This window comes from Schistocerca piceifrons, chromosome 3, assembly GCF_021461385.2.
Source record: "Schistocerca piceifrons isolate TAMUIC-IGC-003096 chromosome 3, iqSchPice1.1, whole genome shotgun sequence".
NCBI lineage: Eukaryota > Metazoa > Arthropoda > Insecta > Orthoptera > Acrididae > Schistocerca > Schistocerca piceifrons.
Window position 1 is genome coordinate 642,164,706 of NC_060140.1, and position 23,525 is coordinate 642,188,230.

Below are 23,525 nucleotides of genomic sequence, written 5' to 3' on the forward strand. Positions count from 1 at the left end.
AAAGAGCAAGCTAATTCCGCCAAACGGGATCACATAACAAGACCCGACAACAGGAAAGAGGTGCCCATTCCGAGCACTGGAATCAGCTAATGGTAATCAAAGACGTTCTCGTTGCAGCTGTTCCCTCAGAGCGAACAGATCAACATATCGTCCACCTGCGATTGACAAACACGTCTCCTCAAATCGATTTCCTTCCTGCTAGACCTCGGTAACTGTGTGGTCCCCAACTTTCCCCCCTCGCTAACATTTCAGCATTTCAAACCAGAAGACACGGTGCAAAGACGGCTCCCGGCACCAGAGACAAAATGAACCAAAAATTCGATTTACAGAACGCCATCGTTAGGAGCCGTCCCGGCTTAGCAAAGAAGGGTAATGAAACCAGAATAACGAGCAAGACAACAAGCAGCATTTCTTATCCATATCTAACTTTCAGCTAACGTTCTACAAGAGTTTTGACTAGTGTACATCTGCACTGCAATTACCGTGACCTGTGGTGGGTGATAGATACTACTTTACATTGGCAAAAAGTTGCAAGCAGAGAGGTTAAAGGAGTGTGCACGCGACTAACACGTGACATGTTGAGTATTTGGGTCGAATGTTTGGATGACAAAGACAGTTACAGCGACCGCTCGTCTCAAGTGAGAATTCTGGATTCGAGTCCCGGTTCAGCACAAATTTTCACTTGTCACCGATTTATTTGTTTCAAAGCAAAATTGCGACCTATTTCCGCGTTTCTGTTAAAATCTTCTACATGTACATAGCCGCTACATCACAGTACAAGTACGTATATCATTCTCTATGAGCATAGGCGGCTCGTCGTAATATGTGTGCAGATGCATATTATGTCCGAATTCTTACAGGTCTCAGCTAAAAGCTGCGAGCAGAGCGTTAACGGTCAGTGGATGCAACTTGCGCTTGAAAATCAGAGAATCTGTGTTTTGAAGGGCCAAGGCAGTTAAGGTGATCGGTTTCATATGATGGCGCTACCGATTTCCGGTCTGGCACAAAATTCACTTATCAACATTTCATTCATGTCAATGCCCAATTGCCACCAGTATCTTCCATTCTCTTAAAATATTGTATATACAGGGTGGTCAGTAACAGCGTGAGAAACTTGTAAGATTGTTGCAGGACAGGTTGTGCTGACAAATAATTTTTAAGGAAAAAATTCGTACGTTATTCCTTCTCCAATTTTCTTAGCATTAAAGTCAGCCAATTAGGCCGTTATAGGCAAGACCAAGGGCCAGGCAGGGACAGTATCGCCACAGGTGCTCTTTGGATAAAACCTGAGCCAAAGGCTCATCAGTCTTGTGCTTTACCAATAACGCTACAAGAAGATCTGACACTAATAGTATGTGCCGAGCGAACCACTTGCACATGCAACGGCTTGGATGGCTACATGGAATGCAAACTAACTCGGAAACGGCGCCACGTATCGAATTTGTTTCTTACCAATTATTTCTCAGAACAACCTACCATGCAACATCCTTATAAACGTTTCAGACTGTTTGTGACCATCACGTACATTAAGTCACTGTATCACAGTGTCTGTTGTGTCAGGTACGTCCGACACGACCGCCAAAAAACTTGCGTATAAAGTAAGACCTAAGAGAATAGACAACTCATAGTAATTTCAAGGCAGATCCACACTATGTCTGTACTGTTGTGGGACGCAGCCAAAAGCTGTGAGGAAAGGTTGCCGGGGAAGGGAGGGGGGGGGGGGAGGCAGTAGAAGGTACTTGTGCATGACGAGTTGATAATTTGGAATCTGGGTCGGATGGGTAGCGTGTCAAGTGGCACAGTTCGCCGGCGGCAGCAGTGGTGAGCGATGGTCTCCAGTGTGTTTCAGCTGACCTTGCACATGGCACGGTGAGGTTCTGTACTTTGTAGCTTACAGCTTTTCTTATTTGGAACCCTCTGAGTAGTAGAGAATGCAATGACGTCCCAGTCACGTAGAGAAGAAGCTTTGATGTTCACTTTCGTTGGAAAATATGTTAGATTGACTTCTTTGAGGTAGAAAGGATCCTAGGATAAGAACGGAAACAGTGACGTGACGATATTTCTGGAATCGATATATCGATTATCATTTTTCTAAACTGAGGGATACAGAAATTTGTGACAATATACTAGACTCATGTGTAAGTAGTTTAAAATTCAAACATTGTGATGGCAATATTTTTTCTTTTAATGTGTAAGATGGTGAATTCGGTATTAGAGCAGTCAGAACTTTGAGTTGCTGTTTAAATTGCCTGCTGAATATATTAACGCACTATTGTCGAGTTAAGTCGTACGTAACGTTGCCGGAAAACTGTCCAGTACTCAAAGGTTAAAAGTTGATCTGCAACGACATATTCCCATATTCCATCCTATATTAAAGTGTGCGGGTATACAGGCATAGTTTTTTAGATGCGCAACACAGAACTTGTGCTGAATTAGGTAAAATGAATGGATCACGTGATGCCCGTTTTATACAGTCATGGCCAAGCTACCAGCCGGCGAAGCGGTAAGACCTACGGCTACGACCATTACACCGCTGCGGCTGTCACTGGACAGAGACCGCTCACTCTGATTACAGAAATTATCTATAATGACACAGACAGTAGGAGAGTGATTTTTATGGAAATTACTGGTATTTCCGAGATATCCTTGATGGGATATCAACCGACAGAACCTGTGATGAATGCTTCAATCGCTCACATCCCAGATAACACTATTGTAGTGGCTATCAGTGGACAGAAAACACCTACCGCGATTCTGAAAACATTCACGAATGACAGTTTTAGTGTAAGGGGCATTCCAAAGGAGACCACTGACATAGTAGGGGCGTCTTTGACCAAACCACAACTGAAAGAATCAGTACCGAAAGTCCCAGTCACCATCACCCCAGATAACACTCAAGCTTCCGGAGTAGTATCTGCTGACGATGATATTTCCAATCAGGAGCAGGGGACTCATGCGCACTCTTCAAGGCCTCCAACAACATCGTCGTAGTACACAAAAACAGCCAAGGCCTCATCAAGACGCTGAACAAACTGCTCCTCTAATTCTTGTTTAAGCGTGGTGGGAAAGCTAGGACACCGGAAAAAAGAAGTGCTAAGGCTCAACCTAGATATAGTGGCAATCAGTGAAGCGAAAAGGGAAGGAGACAAGGATAGAGTAATATCAACAGCAGCAGAGAATGGTATGTTGGGGTTAGGATTCGTTATGAATAAGAGCGTGTGGCAGAGAGCGAGTTACTGTGAATAGTTAAGTGGTAGGTATGTATTCATCAGACCATTGCCGATAACGGTAGGTCATGTGTACATGCCTACTTCACAAGCCGAAGGTGAAGAAATAGAGGACGTATGTGACGATATTGAATGAGTAATACAGAACGTAAAGGGAAATGAAAATAAACCACTCATGGCAAATTGGAGTGCGTTGCAGGTAGGGGAGTGGAAGGAAGAGCTGCTGGAGAATATGGGCTTGGTACTAGGAATCAGGGCGAAGAATGACTAAATGGTTACTACAACAAATTTCAGCAGATAATAGTGAATACTCTATTCAAGAACCAAAAGGAGAGGAAGTGTACTTTGTTAAGGCTGGGAAATACGGGAAGATTTCTGTTAGATTACATCACAATCAGGCATAGATTCCGAAATACACTGGATTGTATGGCGTTACCAGGAACAGAAAGAGACGCAAATCTTATTTATTAATGATGAAGACTGGGATGAAGTTTAAGAGACTTGTGAGGAAGAATCAGTGTCAAAAAGTGTTGGTGTGGAGGTAATAAGGAATCAGGAGATACGCTTGAAGATCTCTGAGGCTATAGATAAGGGAGTCGTTCAGGTGGAGGCTCAGTTAAAGGCGAATGGAGATCTCTAAAAAAGGCAATCACGGAAGTCGGAAAGGAAACCATAGCTACAAAGAAGGTAACTGCGAATAAACCATGGCTTAAAGAAGAAATACTTTACTTACTCGATGAAAGAAACAAGTACAAAAATGTTCACGGATATTCAGGAACACAGAAATTACAGTCACTTAGGAATAAAATAAATAGGAAGTACAGGGAAGCTAAGGATAAATGGATGTATGAAATATGTTAAAAATCGAAAAACAGGTCATTGTCGCAAAAACTGTATCAGCATATATAAAAGTCAGTCTTCGGTAAAATGAAATCCTAGGCCGGTAAAAGTTAATAAAATGTTCCAGGCCTCGACGTTTCGTCCCCATTCGAAGAGGACTATTTCAAGGGGGATCGTACCTTTGTTGAATGTCCAATTCACACCCTGGCTCGCTACTGACTACAGCAAAATTCACTGCCGCGAGCTTCAGCGCATTGCCGTAACACATGTTTTGAATACGCGAGCGCCACTGGCCGCTGTCGACTACCGTCGTCCGCTGTTGCTATCATCCCATGGTGGAAGACCGGTACACATCTTCTTCAGGACCGAAACCCAATCTTAAACAATTTCATCCTCTCCTTCTTGTGACTGAAATTCCTGGGGGGAAAATTTCCTCCATAGATGGGGACGATACGTTGGGTTTTAAAATGAAATCCATTCGACTACGGTTTTTTATCAACTGTGACATTTCCGATCGCGAAAGTTTACATTTTACGATTAGGCGCCTCTATGGAGAGGAGATGTCAAGAAATGTGCAACGCATGTGAAGTCTTCAGAAGAAGAGAGTGCACCTTGGCGTTCCATCACATTTCTGTCTCGTTGCAGAGCGGTGAGTGTTATTCCGAAGTTTTTTAGGATTAAGTGACTATGCAGCTTGGCCAAGGCGAAGCGGATTTTCGAACGGACGGAAGAGCCTTTACTACAAGAGCGGATTCAACAGACCTGCCAGGATCTAGCAAGCAGAGACCGTAAGTTAATGACTATTCATATTACTAACGGCAATAAATTGTGTAGGACTGACTGGGATACAGCAGACAGACTGTTGCACGATGCTATTAGGAAGCGTATGTTGAAAACGTCTAATAGAAGAAGAAATTTTGTAATCTGCAACCTTGTTAGAGGATGCACTATTTAGACGCTTCCCGCACGGTTATCAATTTATCCAGACGTTCGTTATCTCACTGTGAGAGATCTATACTTGCCAAGGGAGGAAATCTTGAAATTACCCCCCGAGTTGTGTCCACGGAAGAAGTAATAGCCAGTGTAGAAACCGGCATTCGTAGTGTGGATAAGGTTACCGTTCAAGAAAACCCTATCGAAGCTGTAAGAGTAACTGTCTCGCGCAAAACCTCCAAAAAGCAGTTTATCTGTATGAGAGGAATGCTATAAAACGCCTGAATGAGGACGATAATGTTATCGTTCTCCTCGCTGACAACGGAAATGCAGCGGCTGTTTTGGATTTGACCGACTACTATAGTAAGTCTAACGACTTATTAGATCCACAAGCATACAGGGAACTAATTAAAGACCACACTGATAAAGTTCTTAAAATTGTTACGCGGTTGATAAAGAAGTCCTCTATCGAACACAGCATTCAGAAAATTCTGTTCTATTCAGTAGCTCTAGCACCAAGTCTGTGTGGATTGCCGATGTTCACAAAGAAAAAGTTCCTCTAAGGAATATAGTGAGTACTATTGGTTCGTCGACATATTCGATTGCCAACTTCTTGATAAGATTATTACGACTGTATATGGGCCGATCGGATTCGTATATCAAGTATTCGGCACATTTTAATTAAATTAAACGGCATAGGATATGTCAGTTAGTTTTGATGTGGTGTCGCTATTCACTATGGTCCCACTCAACGAAGTGTCAGAACAGATGAATCTCATTTTTCCTCCCGATCTTGCAAAACTGTTTAAATATTGCCTCACAACTCTACGGATTTCAAATGGAACGAAGAGTTCTATGAACAGGTGAATGGTGTTGCTATGGAGAACCCCTTTAGCCAGGTTTTAGCGAAATTCTTGAAGGAAAAATTTGAGGAGAAGGTTTTTGAAACCGCGAACAAGAAACCGAACATTTGGGTTCGTTAATTGGATGATATGTTTGATTTGTGGTGGCAAGGCAGTGAGGAACTGTATCGTTTTCAAGAACATCAATTCGTAGATTAATTTTTCCAAGGAGGAGGCAGGCGGATGATTATATTTTCTTGATGTGCTAGTTTTCAAGAAATAATATGGTACCTGGGACCAAACGGTTCACAGAAAACCCACTCACACGTACTGTTACTTACACAGGGATTCGAACCACCACCCATAAGAAAAGCGAAGCATCATAAAAACGTTGGCGAATAAAGGAAGGCAAATCTTTGAACCAGAGCTGCTTGCCGCAGAATTAAAACATCTCAAGAATTGTTATTCTTTCGCTGAGGTTAAATGATCGTTAAGACCACCGGGTAAAAATCATAGCGATACTCAAGCACCGATGATATCGAAAGTTTTCGTGCCAGTCATTAAGGACATGTCTGACTGCAAAGGATATATCTTGAAAAAGCGGTAATCTACTCAAGATACAAGATCACCTAAAACCGATGAAGGTTGCTCGCCAGCAGCTGCAAAATGCTGGAAATTCTAGATTTCCGTGTAGTTGTGGAGAGGTATACGAGGGTACTACAAAAATAACTGTCAAAAAACGACTCGAAGACTACAAGAGCATTTGCAGAAGAGGGGGAACTAACAGTACAGCTGTTGAGGAATATGCTTTACAGCCGGGAGACCACCATATTCGTTTTGATAGGGCTCAAGTACTAGCAAACACAAGCGGACACAATGAAAGGTTATACAGAAAGACCATGTAGATTCCGATACACTCCAGGAATTTCAATTGGAAGGTGGAGATCGTGATATTTAATGAATTTAGGATTCTGGTGCTATAGAAGAAGTGTACGAGTCTTTCAGTAAGGGACGATAACAAAAGCGAACGAAGGCAGTCAACCACGGCTGACTGCGCAGTTTCCAATACCTGCTCCTCGAATTTATCCTTAAAGAATTTCGCTATAACAGGGCTTAAGGATTTCCATCCACCTGTTCATAGAACTGTTCGTTCCATTTGAGATCCGTAGCTGTGAGGCAATATATAAACGGTTCTACAAGGTCGGGACGAAAAATCAGATTCAGCTGTTGCGACACTTCGTTGAGTGGGGTCGTAGTGAATGTGACACCATGCGACAAACATGTCCTCCAACTGCATCACTATGCCATTTAATTTACTGAGAGAATGTGTCGCATTCTTGATATACGAATCCTATCGGCCCACTTACAGTCGTAATAATGTTATCAAGAGGTTGGCAATCGAATAGGTGGAAGAACCAGTAACACGAACTATATTCCTCAGAGGAACATTTTCTTTGTGCAACTTCGGCAATCCACACGGTCATGGTGGAATCGCTACTGAATTGAACAGACTTTTCTGAACGCTCTGTTCTATAGAGGACTTCTTTATCATCTGCGTAACGATTTTAAGAACTTTATCAGTGTGGTCTTTACATAGTTTCCTATATGTTTGCGGATCTAATAAGTCGTTAAACTTACTATAATAATCGGTCACATTCAAAACAGCCGTTGCATTTCCCCTGTCAGCGAGGAGAATGATAACATTATCGTCCTCATTCAGGCGTTCTATAGCATTCCTCTGACAGCTAAATTACTTTTTGGAGGCTTTGCGCAAGAATATACTCTTACTGCTTCTGTGCTGATTTCTTCAGCCGCAATCTTATCCACACAACGAATGCTTGTTTCTAAATTGGCTATTGTTTCTTACATGGATACAGCTCACGGGGTAATTTCAAGATATCCGCCGTTGCCAAGCACAGAACTCTCACAATGAGATAACGAACGTTCGGATTGACTGATATCCGTGCGGGAATCATCTAAATGGTGCATCCTCTTATAAGGTCGCAGATTATAAAATTTCTTTTTACGTCTATTAGACGTTTTCAACATACGCTTCCTATAGGTATCTTGCAACAGTCTATTCTATCCCAGTCACCCCTACACGACTTATTGTCGATAGTAATAGGGAGGGACATTAACTTGCAGTCTCTCCTTGCTAGGTCCCGGCAGGTCTGTTGAATCCGCTCTTGTAGTAAAGGCTCTTCCGTTCGTTCGAAAATCCGCTTCGCCTTGGCCAAGCTGCATAGTCACTTAATCCTAAAAAACTTCGGAATAACACTCACCGCTCTGCGACGAGACAGAAATGTGAGGGAACACAAAGTCTTCTGAAGACTTAACATGCGTTGCACATTTCTTGACATCTCCTCTCCGTAGAGGCACCTAATTGTAAAATGTAAACTTTCTCGATCGGAAATGTGGTAAAAAAACCAAAGTCGAATGGAATTCATTTTAAAACCCAACGTATCGTCCCCATCTATGGAGGAACTTTTCCCCCCAGGAATTTCAGCGGTGGTCTCGCGGTTCTAGGCGCGCAGTTCGGAACCGCGCGACTGCTACGGTCGCAGTTTCGAATCCTGCCTCGAGCATGAATGTGTGTGATGTCCTTCGGTTAATTAGGTTTAAGTAGTTCTAAGTTCTAGGGGACTGATGACCACAGCTGTTAAGTCCCATATTGCTCAGGGCCATTTTTTTGAATTTCAGTAACAAGAAGGAGAGGATGAAATTGGTTAAAATTTCGGTTTCGGTCCTGAAGAAGTTGTGTACCGGTCTTCCACCACGGGATGACAGCAACAGCGGACGACGGCATTCGATGACGGTCAATGGCGCTCGCGTATTCAAAACATGTGACGTAAAGTCTATGCGCTGAAGCTCGCGGGAGCGGAATTTTGCTGTAGTCAGTAGCGAGCTAGGATGTGAATTGGACATTCAACAAAGCTACAATCCCCCTTGAAACTGTCCTCCGCAAGTGGGGACGAAACGTCGGGTCTTAACATGAAATCCATTCGACAACAGCATAATAGCCAGGAACGTTTTATAATTTGTGACGTTTCCGGTAGTCAGAGTTTACATTTTAAAAGTGTGGTAACGTTAGTTTAGAATGCAATGGGAATTCCAATGTTAAATGTACAGAGAGCGCGGATGGGTGGAGTGAATACACTGGATGCTTCATTGAGGTGGATGCTTGTTTGATGACGTGATAGGAGAAGAAATAGGAGCCGATAGACAAGACTTAGGGGATCCATTATTAGAATCAGAGTTTAAAAGAGGAAGACTTCAAATGAAATCAGGCAGAGGGAATAGATGACATTGCATCAGAATTTCTTTAGTGATTGGGGAAGTGGCAACAAAACTACTATTCACGTATGTAATTCTGGCAATATACCTTTTGAATTCGGAAAAAAATAATCAATAACTCCGAAGATTGCAAGAGGCGACAACCGCGATAATTATCGTAAAATCAGCTTAATAGGTCATGCATCCAATTTTCGGACAGGAATAATATATAGAATAATGCGAAAGTAAAACTGAAAGTGAGGTAGGAAAGAATCAGTTTGGTTTTATAAAAGAAAAAGGCACCAGAGGCGCAGCTCTGACGTTGCAGTTTATAACTGAGGCAAGACTGTAGAAAAATTAAGACGCGTCCAAAGGTTTTGTCGATCTGGAGATAGCTTTCGACTATGTAAGTTGGTGCAATATATCCGAATGGTTCAAATGGCTCTGAGCACTATGGGACTTAACTTCTTAGGTCATCAGTCCCCTAGAACTTAGAACTACTTAAACCTAACTAACCTAAGGACATCACTCACATCCATGCCCGAGGCAGGATTCGAACCTGCGACCGTAGCAGCAGCGTGGTTCCGGACTGCAGCGCTTAGAAGCGCTCGGCCACCGCGGCTGGCAATATGTCCGAAATTCTGCCAAAATTAGGGGTAAACTTTATGGAAAGACGGTAATAAACAATATGTACACGAAAAAAAGAGAGAAAAATAAGAGTTGGAGACGAGAAGGACGTGCTCAGATGAAAAAGTGTAGAAGACAGGGATGTAATCTTTCGCTCCAAGTGTTCAGTCTATTCATCAAAGTAACCGTGACGGAAATAATCGAAAGGTTCAAGAGTGGAATTAAATATCAAGTTGAAATGATACCATTGACAAGATTTGCTGATGACACTGCTATCCTCAGCGAAAGTGTAGAAGAATTACAGGGTCTGCTGAATGGAATAAACGTTCTAATGAATACAGGACATGGACTGAGAGTAAATCAAAGGAAGAAGAAAACAATGAGAAGTAGCAGTATTGAGAACAGTGAATAACTTAACATCAGCATTGGAGATCACGAAGTAGATGAAGTTAAGGAATTCTGCTATCTACGCAGCCAAATGACCCATTGCGGACCATACCAGGAGGACATAAAAAGGAGACTACCACTGTCAAAATGGATGCCCCTGGAGAAGTCTACTAGTATCAAAAAAGGGTCTTAATTTGAGAAAGAAATTTATGAGAATGTACGTTAGGAGTGCAGCACTGCGTGGTAGTGAAACATTGACTATGGTGAAAGCAGACGAAGAGAATCGAGTCATTTTGAGATGTGGTGTTACGGAAGAACGCTGATATGGTTGACAGCTAAGGTAAGGAGTATGGAGGTTCTCCGGAGTATCGGCGAGGGAAAGAATGTATGGAAAACACTAAAAAGAAGAAGGGACAGGCTGGTGAGACATCTGTTAAGACGTCAGGGAATAACTTCCATTGTATTAGAAGGAGCTGTAAAGGGTAAAAAATGTAGTTAACAGAGATTAGATTACATCCAACGAATAATTTAGGATAAAGGAAGCAAGTGCCACTCTACGATGAAGAGGTTGGCGTGGGAGAGGAATTCATGGTGGGCCACATCAAAACAGTCACAAGACTGATAACTCAATAAATAAATAAATAAATAAATAAAATAAGAATAAGAATAAAATTAAAAAAATTAAAATACATGCAGATGCTAACCATGTGGTTTCACATATCGTCAGCACCTCACAAGCGTCATATCAACGGAATTTCGTGTTCAGGGAGAGCTCTACAATGTTTGTTTGGGATCCGATGGACCCAATGGAGTATGTCCGCTGAGTCATGCCTATAGCCGTCCGGCACCACGAACGCCCACTGCCGCTGAAAAATATGATGGCCAGCGGCAGCCGCTCAGCCTACTAGCACCTGAAGCCACTTAGCTGCAAAAAGCTACGCAGACCTCCCTTAGCCACAGCACGGACATCATTTTCACAAGCTGCGACATCATCGCGAAAAAACAGTGACCCGTATATGTAATAAGTATCCTTTAATTTACGTCTATGGTCACAAACTTTTTGTTAACAGATTACCGGTTTCGGTCTTTAATGACCATCATCAGATCTGCAGGAAAAATGGGAAAAAACATAAATAAACTCGGAAACTGTATACAGCTTATGAACAATACATATACCATAATGAAAAGCGCTACTGACAAAATTTACACTTGTGCGCTTTAATTATGAAGAGGCATACCTGTTTCATAAAAACGACGTCCTAATGTACTGCAGCCATAGTGGCATCGTCAAATGTTAATTGCGGAATCAGCACCAGCATCGGCAAATACATATAAATAACACCACATGCACGAGGCATGTTGTCAGTAGTACTACTATTTAAAACAAGCTGCCGTACAGTAGCCATCAGATGATTGTGTTGTAAGTTCATCAGATGTCGCTAATGTCGGTATACAATAGTTTTCAATAATTAATTGAAACAGCGAAAATAAAGGGGGATACAATAGTTGAAGTCTGTAATAAGCGTATAACGTATAAAAGCCATTGCAGTAATAAAAAGCAATACAAAAAAGAACGGCGGCCGCGGTGGCCGTGCGCTTCTAGGCGCTTCAGTCCGGAACCGCGCTGCTGCTATGGTCGCAGGTTCGAATCCTGCCTCGGGCATGGATGTGTGTGATGTGCTTCGGTTAGTTAGGTTTAAGTAGTTCTAAGTTCTAGGGGACTTTTTTTATTGTTATTTGAAAACCTGTACAACAGGCAGGCTGTCAGCAGCATTCTACGCTGCTCTTCAGCCATAGAATACACAATGAGAAAAAAACAGAAAGAATACACATAAGTTACAGAGCGGTGGGTAATAAAACAGTAGACACATAAAGAGAAACACGGAGCCGTTCACACTCGACGATAATCCACACTACAAACTGTTGACACGACGCGCAAACACTGAAGATGTCGATGGCACAGGTGAACGATGGAGTGCAACGCTGAACACAGAACACTAAACACGACGGCAAACACGAGACACTGATGGCGATGATCTCTGGCGTGCGAATGTCCACGTAGCGTGTGTGAGTCCGGGAACCTGCCAAGAGGGGAAGAAGGGTGAGGGGGGGAGAGGGGAGAACAAAGATTCCAATGGCTGAGGAGATGGGAGGAGGAGTAGACAGGGGAGGGGAAGCCCAGGGGTGGAGTGGGGAGTAATGCAGGAGGGAGGGAAGGCAGAGAGAAGGGAGGGAGGGTGCCCAAAGCAACAAACACAGGAAGAGGGAGGGAGGATCAAAGTTGGTAAGAGGGGTAGATGGAGGAGGGCATCATCAGGGAGGGGGAGCTGGCGCAAGCCACATTGGGAGAGGGTAAGGAGGGTGGAGAGATGGAGACCGGGTGGGACATGGGAATACAGGTGCAGCAGCAGACGGGGATGGGAGAGGATGGGTGAGACAAGCGGGTGAGGAGGATCGAGTTTATGGGTAGTGTAGAGGATCCGTATCCATTTGAGGAAAAGGAGGAGGTGGGGGAACGGAATAAGGTCTTACAGGATCCGCGTGGGGGAGGGGAGACGGATGCGATATGCGAGGTGGAGAGCATGGCGTTCAAGGATCTGAAGGTATTTATAAAAGGTAGGGGGGGGGGGTGCGGAGATCCAGGCCAGATGGGCGTAACAGAGGATAGGGCGGATGAGGGATTTATAGGTGTGGAGTATGGTGGAGGGTTCCAGAACCCACATAAGGCCGGAAAGGAGCTTGAGCAGACGGATTCAGGAGCGTGCCTTGGCTTGGATTGTCTGGAGATGGGGGGTCCAGGAGAGGCGACAGTCGAGGGTGACGCCAAGGTACTTAAAGGTGGGGGTGAGGGCGATAGGATGGCCACAGATGGTTTGATAGAAACCGAGGAGGCGGAAGGAAGGGGTGGTTTTGCCTACAATGATCACCTGGGTTTTGGAGGGATTGACCTTGAGCAACTACTGGTTGGACCAAGTGGTGAACCGGTCAAGATGGGATTGGAGAAGGTGTTGGGAATGCTGCAGGGTGGGGCAAGGGCAAGGAAGGAGGTGTCATCGGCAAACTGGAGAAGGTGAACGGGGGGGGGGGGGGCGGGCGACAGCGGCGGCATGTCCGCCGTATACAGAAGGAGGGAGAGGACGGAGCCTTCGGGCGCACTGGCAGAGGGAAAAAAGGTGTAGGAATCCGTGTTATGGATGGTGAAGTAGGATGGACAGTGGGAGAGAAAGGAGCCAATCAGATGGACGTAGTTAATGGGAAGGGCAAAGATTTGGAGCTTGAAGAGGAGACTGGAATGCCATACATGGTCATAGGCACGTTCGAGGTCCAGGGAGAGGAAGATTGCGGAGCGATGGGAATTAAGCTGTTCGGAAAGGGGATGAGTGAGGTGAAGGAGAAGGTCATCGGAAGAGAAGGATGGCCGAAAGCCACAATGGGTAACGGGAAGGAGGCGGTGCTGGCGGAGATGCTGGTGGATGCGTCGGGTGAGGATGGATTCCAGGACCTTGCTGAAGACAAAGGTAAGGCTGATGGGACAGTAGGGGGAGATGGCAGACGGCGGTTTACCAGGTTTGAGGAACATTAGGATATGGGAGGTTTTCCACAGGTCGGGGTAGTAGCCACTGGAGAGGACTACATTGTAGAGCCTGGCCACAGTCGAGAGGAAAGAGACAGGAGCTTCACGAAGGTGGAGGTAGGTGACACTATCATGACCAGGGAGCGGTGTTGCCTTTTGTGCGGAGTGTAGCAATGACATTCTGTGTAGTGATAGGGGAAATGAGTTCCGTGTGTGCAATGTTCTCCAAGTACTGGTAACCAGGTGTGACGGGAGGGACAGAGGGGTGAGTTCAGTCGCGGACATCTGGGAAGAGGGAGTAATCGAACTGGGGATCGTCGGGGATGGAAAAGACATCAGAGAAGTAGGAGGCAAAGTGATTGGCCTTACTAAGGGTGTCAGGGAAGGGGTGATCATCATGGAGAAGAGGATAGTAGGGGGAGGGTTTAGTTCCGGTAAGGTGACGGAAGGCTGACCAGAACTTGGACGAATTTATAGGTAGGGTAGCATTTAAGTGGGTGCATGTCTGTCACCAGTCCTGGCGTTTTTAGCCGCAAGCAAGTTTTGGATGTGTCGCTGGAGTTGCTGGTGGCAGGTGGCATCATAGTAGTGTGTCTGGGTCACGCGTGTGGAGTAAGGCACAGTAGAGACGGTGGGATTCATGGAGGAGGAGGTTTGTCTGTGGGGGTAAGGTAGGACGGTGGGGGTGAATGGCGACAGTAGGGACGTGGGCCTCCACGGACTCGGACAAGGTCTGCTGGAGAAAGGAGGCAGCATGGGTAACATCGTAAGTGTGATGGTAGGTGAAGGGGTGGCCTTCGACCTGGGTGGAGAGGGTATCCCAGTAGGCATTCCAGTCGGCACGGGAATAGTCATGGACGTACTTCATGGGAGGGTCATTACGAGGGTCGGGGCGGGGGCGACGACCAACTGAAACGGTGAAGAGGCCAGGGAGATGGTTGCTACCAGTGGGGTCCAGGACAATCACCGCTATGCGGCCAAGGAGGTTTTGGGAGGAGAGGATGACATCGGGAGTGGAGTTGGATTTGGGGTGGGTGTGCTGGGTAATGGGGACGAGGTCGCCCTGGAGGGTGCAGAGGAACCTATGCCACCACCATAACTGTGTGGCGGAATGACTATGGATGTTGAGGTCGGCGGCGATCACGTAGGTGGAGAAGGTACGATCATTGTGGGAGAGGAAGTCGAAAGGAATAGGGGCGTTAGAGCAGACATAGATGGTGCAGGTGTCGGTAAGGCTGGGGAAGAAGAGACTAAGGATCAGGTGTTCGTTGGGGTTGGGAAGGATAGGTTGGAACCGAACCAGGATCCAGCGGTGGTGACCAATGGCAACTCCACCACGTGCAATCAGGAAGGGATTATTGGAGCGGTGGAGAAGGTAGGGTGAAGTGTGGATGGTGTGGTGGGGTCGGAGGAAGGTTTCATTGACGAGGAAGGCATCTACGCAGTGGGTTGCAAGGGTGTGCATGAAGAGGTTCTTGTTGGCAGGAAGGGAATGGATGTTGTTGAACAGGATACGGTGCTGTCGCGCCATGACAGGGATTTAGACGAGGGTGTCAAGACGGGAGAAGGTGAAATGGGCCTGGTTGTGGTAGTAGGTGGCATACTTTTTAGGTGGAAGATGGAACAGGTGGCGAGGGAGACCTGTTGTAGGGTGTGAGGGTGATGGAAAGGGTGGACGTTTTGCAGGGCAATGGTGAGGAACCTGATGATGTCCTCAGCGGAAGGGGGGGGGGGAATAGCCAGGAGGGGTGGGGGCGTCCAGAGGGCGGACAGGGACAGAGAGTTCAGGAGTGGTCGGAGGGGGTTGGACTTTACATTTTTGGGAGTAGGTGGGATGGGGGAGATTCCAGGTATTACAGGATGGAGGAGACTGAAGGTTAGAGCACTGCCAGAGGAAGTTCACTTGCTTACAATGCGGGCAGGTTGGGGCCTCGCGGCACTCAGCTGTTGGGTGTGCATTGTAGCGCAGACACCTCTGGCAGCGAAGGGATTGAGGAGGCGAATGGGAGGGGTCTCCTTCAGGAGATGGTAAATGGAGGGGGCGTCCAGGGGGAAAACCTGCATAAGGCGGATGGGGCCGGCTGAGTTCAAAATGAGGCTGAGCGCCTGCACCTCCAGCGAGGGATGTGCTTTGAACTGCGCCAACAACTCCTCCTCCGTGATCGTCGGACTAAGCCGAGTGATCACGGCGGTGAGGGTTGGCAGGCGACATGGGGGTTGGGGATGGCGGGTAGGAGATGGGGAAGGAGCAGGAGTGAGGTAGACATTGGGGCCAAACTGGGTGAAGGGGAGGCGGGAGAGTATGTCAGTATGGAGGGTGGGGCTGGGGGAGGAGATGACAACTGAATCCCGTCTGGGAGTGAGGAGTGAGATGGGGGCACCTGGGAAGTATTGGCGGCAAAGGAGGGAGAGGTTCTGGGCCTCATGAAGGTAAGGATCGGGATGGGAAGGGAGGTATTTGTATAAAGAAGGGGGGGAGGAGGAGGCAGAGGGAGCAGGGCCAGGTGAGGAGACATCCATGGCATCCTGGGGGGAGGGGAAAGGAGGACGGGGTGGGGCCTTCTTGGGAGCAGAGGAGGTGGGGGTGCCACTATGGCGTTTAAGGGCGGCGGAAGGGTGGGTGGTGATATGAGGGATGGGAGCTGTAGGGAGGTGGCGGGAAGTGGCAGGTCCTGGCGTGGACGCAGTAGTTGGCGCCGGAGATTGTGATGGTGAAGGCGACGGCGACAGCGATGGTGGTGGTGGTGATGGCGAAGGCGATGGGGAGAGCTGAGCATTGGCAGTGGCATGTCGGGCCACTACCCTAGCTGGAGCTGCAGTGACAGGCTGGGGGTGTGAGGTTAAAGGGATCAGAGGTAGAGGAGCAGGAGGAAGAAGCTGGGGAGGGGGTGGCAAAGAGTGAGGGAGAAGGGAGAGTTAGAAGGGGAGGGAGGGAAAGATGGGGGGGAGGCGATTGGACGCACCATGTAATGGTAGTGGTGGTGGCAGAGAGCGAAGTATACACTATGGTAGTGGTGGTAGTAGTGGCAGTGGTGGTGGGGGCTGACATGACGACAGGGAAGAACTAAAACAGTACAGGACGAAAAAGAGAGTAAAAAACCCGGGGAGAGACGAAGAAAGACGAAGACGGATGAAAACGAGGACCCGAGACCTATGCTGCTAGCGCTGGCGACGGCTGGCGGGAACACCACAGCTGCCGCTGCTACAGATGGGGCTGGTGCCATTGCTGCTGCTGCTGCTGGCTGGACCACTGCTGCTGGCTGTCTGGACCGTTGCTGCTGCTGCAGCTGCTGGCGGGACCGCTGCTGCTGCTGCTGGCTGGACTGCTGCTGGCTGCTGGCTGGGACTGCTGCTGCTGGCTGGCTGGACTGTTGCTGCTGCTGCAGCTGCTGGCGGGACCACTGCTGCTGATGTTGCTGCTCCTGCTGATGCTGATACTGCTGCTGGCTGGACCACTGTTGGCTGGCTGGCTGGCTGGACCGCTGCTACCACTGCTGCCGCTGCTGCTGCTGCTCTTGCTGCTGCTGCTGCTGCTGCTGCTCGGCTAGACTGCTGCTGCTTGGCTGGACCGCTGCGGCTCGGCTGGCTGGACGGCTGGACGGCTGGCACCTTCAACCCTAACGCTTCGATTAGTGCTTGAATGGCACAATCGAAAGGCGGTACTCATAGCGAGGTACCGCCGAAGATTCTAGGGGACTGATGACCTAAGATGTTAAGTCCCATATGATTTTTTTTCCTTTATTGTTAATACCTAAACAATCAGGTAGGCTGTCAGCAGCGTGCTACGCCGCTCTTCAGCCATAGTGTTGACAATAACAGAACACAGAATGGAGAATCAGAATGAACATAGTAACGTGCAAAAAATAGTGGTCACAGATACACAAAAAACACGGAGCCATCCACACTCGACGATAACGACACTGAAAACACGTTGACACGGCGCAATGAACACTGGTGAATCCGACGGCACAAGTGAACGTAGAAGCGTGACGGTGGACACTAAAAAACACAAAACGACGTCACACACACGAGACACAGATGGCGTTGATCTCCGGCGCATGAAAGTCCATGTAGCGTGTGCGAGTCCGGGGACCTGCCAAGAGGGGAAGAAAGGTGAGGGGGGTTGGAGAGGGTGGAGAGGGGAGAACAAAGATGCCAATGGCTGAGGAGATGGGAGGAGGAGTAGAGGGACAGTGGAGGGGAAGCCCGGGGGAGGAGTGGGGAGAAAGGGAGGAGGGAAGGAGGGTGCCCAAAGGAACAGACACAGGAAGAGGGAGGGAGGATCAAAGTTGGTTAAGTCCCATAGTGCTCAGAGCCATTTGAGCCAAAAAGAAGAACACGACAAAAGTAATATTGTTAAAAAGAGGAAGAGTTAAGAAACAGCGGTTGACATATGCTCTAGTGCCAATATTCTAGGTAATGACTTAAATATTAAACACCGCTGATAGAGCACCAGGTAATAACATCCATAATACAAATCGCTAAAGGAGCCACAAATGAGAGATAACATAGTTCCGCACATAATCAGCGCCCTCTGTTAGCGCTAACGCCAGAATTCCGCACAGGCGGGAATTGGTTGGAGGAACGTGGCCGGCAGAGAGCCCCTCGTACCCTGCGGTACTCCGTTCCAAGAAAGGAATGATAAAATTCCGTAACAGCGAATGATCCACATTATCAGATTAATGCAGTCTATGAAATGAATAGAGAAGGAACAAGAACATACTAGGGTCATGCGTGAAACATATGAAAAGGAAGTAAATATGTGATGCACTCAATAGTAGGTGAGCTTATCAACACGCTATATATAACAGAGGCGTGCAGTGATTAAAGTAAATCGTTGTCAAATAAAGCAGAGTAGTTTCCCAGTAAAGCAGTTTAGTTGGTTCTCTTTTATTATTACTTTATAAATTTCAAGCTTCTTTAACAAATTACGAGCACGGCCTTTTTCCATTTTGTGTAGAATACGCATACAGTTCTCAATGCTCCCTATGGAATGACCAGTATCAGATAAATGCTGCCCCAAAGCCGTTTTCTTTCGTGGCTGTGAGTGTTCCTTAAACCTTAATCTAAAAGAGCGGCCTGTTTGACCGATGTAATATTTGTCACAGTTACTGCAGTCAATCCTGCATACTCCAGACCCATCAAATTTATCGTTTTATTCGTAGTTTTAGGGTGTTATTAACCTGAAAGCCACATCAGACATCAAACGTTTTAAATCATTTTTCTTTTTGCAGGGACATTTTGCCGTTAAATTTCATCGGAATGGTTTTCATTCTACCTTTGCCACTTCTCTTTTGTATGTGTGTGCCCGCTGTTTGTTAAACGGTTCTTTACAGTACTGTAGCGCGTGACGTCATTTTTAGAAAAGCTGTTAGCTACCGCGATCTGCTTTAAAATGCTAAGTTCTTTGCCTATTTCGTTTTTGTTCCAAGGTACACGAAGGAGCCGGTGAATCATGGAAGTCACGAAAGCTTTTTTGTATCGGGGAGGATGACATGAACTGGCATTGATGATACTGTCTGTACAAGTTGGTTTCCTAAATATCGAAAACCTATGTTTGTTATTAACTTCCTTAATACTGAGCTCAAGGTAGTTAATGGCGCCATCTTCTTCTGTTTCAGTGAAGAAAGTTATTTTGGGGTGCATGCTACCTATTGCTTAGGCGAATGTGTTGACCTCATTGGAGTCACCTTCTATCAGTAATAAAATGTCATCGACATACCGTTTGTAATGAATCGTTTTATCTTTTAGTTGTGGATACTTGGCAAAATATTTACATTCTAAATCACTGATAAAAATGTCTGCTATAGTGCCAGGTAGGCTATTACACATCCAAAGCCCCTCCTTTTGATAATAAATTTTGTCATTAAAGGTAAAAAAATTGTAAGCTAAGACATTATGATTATTATGTGCAGCACCATGTTTCTTTTCAGTTGTGGCTCCTTTATTGATTTGTTTTACGGTTGTTCAACATTATCCGGTGCACTATCAACGAAAATAAATCTAGCTACATGCAAATAAAACTCCCCTCTAAAATTATGACAAAAGTAAGAGTTGTGTACAGCAGAAATTAATGAAAAGTATGAATAGAAATGTGACAGCACAGAAATACTCATTCATTTAGACTGGAAGGAGATTCGGAAGAACATTAGTCATCAGAACTCACCTTCGGATGTGAAAGCGACCTGAATAGCAGTGAATAGAAAAACACTTACCAACTCTAAACTTCACGCCGTACACCTAACAGCGTGTGATAACTGCAGCTTAACGGATGCTGAGGAACACAGATTAGTGTGAAGGAATGTAAATGATGGCTGGCAAACGATTATTCAGAACTTAGCTTGCATATCCAGGACAGCACCAAAGAGTATTACATAGGCAGATTCTTGCACCCGGGTGGAATCCCATACCCAAGACGAAAAGAAGTACCGTTAACTGGCTCAAGGGACGTTGTTGTTGTTGTTGTGGTCTTCAGTCCTGAGACTGGTCTGATGCAGCTCTCCTTGCTACTCTATCCTGTGCAAGCTTCTTCATCTCCCAGTACCTAGTGCAACCTACATCCTTCTGAATCTGCTTAATGTATTCATCTCTTGGTCTCCCTCTACGATTTTTACCCTCCACGCTGCCCTCCAATACTAAGTTGGTGATCCCTCGATGTCTCAGAACATGTCCTACCAACCGATCCCTTCTTTTAGTCAAGTTGTGCCACTAGCTCCTCTTCTCCCCAATTCTATTCAATACCTCCTCATTAGTTATGTGATCTACCCAAGGGACGTACGATCCATTATATCTTGACAGCGGTAACCAAATGCAAGGTGGACTTATCGCTATATCTTACAAGACAACACAACAGCCTGACCCTGACAAAGATTATAAGGAGATATTGGTAAATATTTTAAAACATGCAATTGTAAAACACTGTAAAACAACAGAAACTTAATCAGTATTAATGTTGCATTTTGGAAGAGTGTGTTTTTGCTTTACTTACTTATTAATTTTTCCTCTTTGTTTAGGATCTGTATAATTTTCGGAAAGAACGTAGCGAGTTAATAATAACAAACTACAATTAATTTTATTCAGAACTGCATTATAAAAAAGAAAACTGTAGCCACCATAAGGTAGCATGCAGTACTATAAATTTTATAAGGCGAACTTCATTCTTGCAAATTTTTCAGACAAGAGGATTATATTTATTACCATTATGTGAAGAACAGGGAGTAATAGATTACATGTCCCTTACTCTTATTTTTAAAATCCCGATACGAACGTTACAATAAGATCAGTACAAAATGTGTCGTCTCAGGCAATATACGACTAAGGCAACCACTCGCATAAAGAGGGAATCCGGTTTCGAGTCTTGGTCCGGAAAAAATTATCTCTTGTCACCACTGAATTCATTTCACTACCCAGTCGCGTCCGAGGTCTTTGTTTCTCCTAAAATGTCGCATATATACGACTGCAGCATCACAAAATCGTACATACTGCATCTGGAAGACTTCATTAGTATTCCCAATAATATAATGATCTCAATGAGATTGTACTTTACTAAGACGTCGCCACAACAGTCAGCCTTTGACCATGTGTGTGTGTGGATGGTTAAAATGAGTTCGTCCCCGACGTTTATAGTGATTCTTTTTCTTTTAATATATACGTACATCTTCCCAGGTATGTTGATCATTTTGTTCAGCCCTAGTACAATATTTCACACTTACCCACTACAGTCCCCAAGCTTGTAGCCAACCCTTCTGAAGGTGCTAACACTACAAATAGCAATGTAAATCCCATTGCTTTCAGATTAGACAACAAGTTTGCTTTAGAACGAATTCACAAGTACCAGAACAAAGCAGACAAAGTTTCTGGAGCACCAACAACTGATTTCACGACTGAAAATAGTGATTGACCATTTTTTTAGTAACGCACTTTTCAGATTATAATTTACAGCTATTAAACGTTTGACTGTAAATTAGAGCTTCCATTATTCAATTTTTTACATTTCAATATCTCAGAGAGAACAAAAGTTTCTTTCTCTACAGTTAATCGTTTTCAAGCTCATGTCTTATTCGTCTGCTTTTCTTCAATCCACACATACTGTATACAGTATGGTGCTTTCCCCTCGGGATTCAGCATCATAATTGGTCTCCATTACACTGGACTAGAAACGGTCCTAGATGCTACGTTTAATTCGAACGGATAAATGGAAGGAATTAATAATTATCTCTGTAAACAAGAGAAGAGATAAAGGAAACTGCAAGAAGTACACAGAAGTATCCCTAAATCCCAGTCACAGCATGCAAAAGTTCATCTCAATCACCGAAGACATTATAGTAGCCTACCAGAACGGCTTTCGAAAAAAACAGATCAACAGTAAACACCATGATTTGCATCAAGACCATTAATGAAAAGGTATGTGAATGTAAAAGGAACAGCCGCTACCCGTTCTTAGACTACGTTTCGGTTCACAGAGAAACGGTTTTGGAAATCTTGGCAGAATACGCGGTCCCCAAGAAACTCATCAGCCTGGTCAAAATATGTTTGGAGAATGCGGTACGCAGGGTGACAAATGTTCGTTATCGAACTGTTTTGAGAAAAGGACCATGGTTGAACCAGTGTGATGCTCCATCCCCTCTTTTCTTCAGCCTTATCATGGAAAAAAACAGTAACAGAAGTCAGACATGCAACAAACGGAAACATCAAAGATAAGAAAAGATGCTTCAAATGGCTCTGAGCACTATGGGACTTAACTTCTGAGGTTATCAGTCCCCTAGAACTTAGAACTACTTAAATCTAACTAACCTAAGGACATAACACACATCCATGCCCGAGGCAGGATTCGAACCTTCGACCGTAGCGGTCGCGCACTTCCAGTCTGTAGCGTTTAGAACCGCTCGGCCACTCTGGCCGGCCGAAGATAAGCAACCACATATACTGGCTTATGCTGATCACATAGCTTAAACAGGAAATAAAAGTGGTGAAACTGAAATGATGTTAAAGAAATTCCGGGGCGTTCAATAAGTAATGCAACAATTTTTTTCTGAACCCGAGATTGTTTTACTCGAGATTACAATACACCATATTATTTCCCATTCCTTTGGGTACAAAACCCTTTTTTTTCAATATAATGTCCGTTCAATGCGACGGCTTTGCGTCACCTTACAGGGAGGGCCTGTATGCCCGCGTGGTACCACTCTACTGCTCGACGTTGGTGCCAACTTCTTGCTGAATCAACAACCTCCCCATCATCTTCGTACTGCTTTTCACGGACTGCATCCTTCACCTGCCAGACAGATGGAAATCGAAGATTTGAGATACGGGATGTGGCGTGCATGAGGAAGAACAGTCCAATTAAGTTCTGTGCGATCCTGTCGTGTGCACAGATTTCTGTGAGGCCCTACGTGGTTATGGAGTAATTCGCTTGTATTTTTGCGACGATTAACAAAATGGATTGTGATCTTGTCGCAGTGATGACAGATGCCTAGCCCATCCGTTCACCGTGCTTTTGTTCACAGGCAGATCTCCGTAGACGTCTGTAATGCTCTAGTTTTCCGCCAAAAATCCTCAACGCCAGCTGATTGCTTCGAACGCACTTCCCTCCCAGATGCCATATTAAAGGTTATTTATACCATCCCTACCTACTGTAACTTCATGAAACTATAGCGGCTGAAGTGGGAATACTCCTCGATGTCATACACCCAATTCCACAATTTTTCAGCAGAAATTGGCCAATAAGAAATGTGTTGCATTACGTATTGAACGCTCCTCGTAAATGAAGCCAGCGTCAAAATACATTTAAGAAAGAGTGAAGGAAAAACGAAATACGTGGTT